The sequence below is a fragment of the Acanthisitta chloris genome, unplaced genomic scaffold, assembly GCF_000695815.1.
Source record: "Acanthisitta chloris isolate BGI_N310 unplaced genomic scaffold, ASM69581v1 scaffold36492, whole genome shotgun sequence".
Classification (NCBI taxonomy): Eukaryota; Metazoa; Chordata; class Aves; order Passeriformes; family Acanthisittidae; genus Acanthisitta; species Acanthisitta chloris.
This window is the reverse complement of record NW_008659401.1, coordinates 22,258-25,519: the sequence shown is the minus strand read 5'-3', so window position 1 is coordinate 25,519 and position 3,262 is coordinate 22,258.

Sequence of the window (3,262 nt, the reverse complement as noted above, 5' to 3'; positions counted from 1 at the left end):
CTCGAGCACCTCTCCCCGCCCCGGGTTTGGGAGCTAGCCCACCCGGCCGACGTGCACCACTCACCATCCCCATCCTCACTGCAGATAGGTCCCCGGGTCTGTGCCTGGAGGCGCGTTGTGAAGGCTGCGATGACAGCATCAGGACTTTTCCATCACCTGCATAGAGAGTACTCACAGGCCTTACCTTGGCTCAGAATGTTTCTGAGATGGCCACACTGTCCCCTATCCTCAGTGCAACCACCAGGTTCTGGACACTGCACCCTGAACACTGCACACACCCCTGCAGCACATATTGATGTGCCAGCCCAGCCATACCTGGTGGCCTCTGACTGGCTCAACAGTCCCTGATAGACGGAGAGATACTGTCCCAAAAGGGTCTTCACTGATGGCCAAGCGGCTTTGGAAAGCTTCTCATGCCTGCAAAGTGCACACTCAGACTTTGGGTTTAGCTGGTACCTCAGCAGCACCATGAGCCTCCCCAGTACTTGGCAAGTGGACAGCAATGCCCTAGATCAAAGGGCAAGGGGGATTTCCTTGGCCAGGTCACCCTCTCAGCTAACACCACTCTGGTCCTGCCTGATCAATCAGAGCCTGAGACAGCTAGCTCATCTCCATGCTTTAGTCCCACCAGGCTGTGGGTAGCAGTGGAAGTTCTGGGCTGAGCCAGCAGCTGTGACAAGATTGTGAGACCTGGTGTCCTCCACAAGTGAGATGTTGCAGATCAGTGCAAGAGACATAGCAGAAAAGCAAACATGCCCAAACCATAGCTTGGATGCTGTTACCAATTTGTAACTCCTTGAGAAACAGTATTTATCAAGCAGCTGCATATCAACCTGAAACAGACTTAGCCAAGGACAAAGGGGGTAGAGGCCCCATAAGCCCGTCTGAAAAATGTTTCAAACAGTTGCAACTGAGGAAACAACAGCCAAGATAATAGGGACTGAAATCAGTAGAGCAGTAACAACTGCTGGCAATACCAAGAGAGTGAGGCAAACACAGTGTCCTTAGTCGAAAGGTAATTTCAGCAAGGGGAGACCACAACCACAACCCAATGATCGCCTTCTCACTACAGACCCCAACTCTGCTAAAAGAGGAGATTGCACATGTGAAGTCATTAGCACAAGATGCGAAACATCCATGTTCAAAGAGGAAGGGCTGCCCAAAACAGTGACTATAAAAAAGAACAGTGACCAACATCAGGTGAGATTTCAGGACAAGCACTGCCTATACACTAAAGACCTCCACTGGCTGGCCCGACACTGGATCCAGGACCAGTGATGTCTCTTTCTCTCTCTTGTTTACTCTCCCCCCACCTTTCTTTTTTAATCTCTTTCTCCCTTATCCAGTTTTTGTTCAAACAAAATTGTTACTTGTAAAAGGACCTCCAGTGTCATTTCACTGCATCTCTAACCAAAGCATATTTTCAAATCTGAGTCACTTTTCTGTTCTATGTTGGGTGTGTCATGACATTTGAAGTGTCTCTGCTTTGATTCTGCAGTAGTGCGATAGGAGTTTGCCAGTCCTTCAGGACACCTGAACTCCTTTTGGAGAAGGAAAAGTATGTCCTTCACAAGAGCAGTCCTACTGAATTCCTCAAGGGTGTTGTGCAGAATTCCAGAATCAACCAGGAGCCCCCCAGAGAAATCTTCATGCCTTGCTGCCAGGTGCCAGGCTGAGACATCCCAGGAGACTGAGGCAGTTGAGCAGATACACCACCAGACAGCTGTTAAGAAACAATGTCCATGGATGGAGCGCAGGAAGCAATCCAGATCTTGATGTCAATCATGGCTGCTTGTGCAGCAGCTGTCCTGGGCCTGCCCTGCCTGCAGGAATTTAAATGACTTCTGGAATCCCTCAGGACCCTTGCAGCACATGCTCACATCTGAAGTACAAGACAGGTCAGGCACTCATGCACAGATGATCTCCATTGCTTCCTTTCACATGTGTTGTGCTCCAGGCCTGACTGAACTGTGAAACTGACAAGGGGGAAAAGATGTCTTTGGAGTTATTGGTGGGAAAGATTTCTGCTGCCTGCAGTCCTGTGCACTATAGGCATCTTGCTGTGCTAGTCATGTGCAAATGCCATCCATCCTTGAGAGCTGTTCTAAGTGCTGACAAAGTGAATGGTTTTGCTCTCCAGTCCCCTTTGCAGTCTAAGACTGGGTGGCTAGGACTGGGATGTCCTCAGTGGTTGGGGTGAACTCTACTGTCTTCCTCCCTGGGACTTCTCAAGTGGTCATCAACGGCTAAGTGCCTGTCCAAGCAACTGCTGCTGACAGCCTCTGTCCATGGAGGTAGCTTGTGGCAAACAGCACACCCACACATCTGTCCTGCTGTGGAAAGGGCCTCCAGCAGTCAAGATGTTAATGCTTTCTGTTGAGATCCAACAGCAGAAGTTGGAGCAATGTGCCCTGTAACTCTCTGACATCCCACATGCCTGAAGTTGGGCCAGAGGCCCAACGTCCCACCTGGACGTCTCTTCCCAGCCTGTGCAAAGTAATGCAAAGTTGAAAGCTACCACTTCAGGCAGCAGAGCAGGTTATGGAGGGAAGTCTGACAGCAGTGCAACTGAACACGATCACTGGCCCACTGTTAGCCAGAAACCATGTGCAGCACTTCAACTTGTGGCAAGCCATTGGACAAGCAGAGCCGGCACCTGCTGTGGCTACACCAGTGTGGCCACATTTGTGCTACCCGTGCAGCCGTGGATAAACCACCTCACCTAGCTGAGTGCAGCTCCCAGGGGGCATGGTCCTAACAGGGAGCAGTTATAGAAATGGATGAGACAGAAGGAAAACAGCTTTCTGCTTGATGATACACCTTGCATCCCTAGGAAAGGCGTGACTGGTTTGCAGATGCAATACCCTCAGGTAGGTTTAGTTTAAGGCTGTGCTATACCAGCACACAGCCCAGTACATCTGCACTGAAGAGGAGGTGCTGCACCAAGCACTGAACTCTGGTTCGTCCCAGCCTACAGACAAGGGGCCTTATGTGCCTCTGGTAGGTTTGGATGGATGGTAGGATGTGGAGGAAGCTGCTGCTGAGTTATACTCAATTAGCTTCATTTGTAACAAGACCTTCCCTAGTTACCACCTCTCCTGCTGCAATTATTTCCAGTCCCGTCAAGTTCACTGTTGATGCCTGTGCCACCTGTATGGTGGTGGGTGGCACAGAGGGGTAGGATGGCAGCTGAGATCACACAACACCCACCAGCTTCAGGGACTGATTCAAAACACCATTGTAATGGTAGTGTCAAAACTGG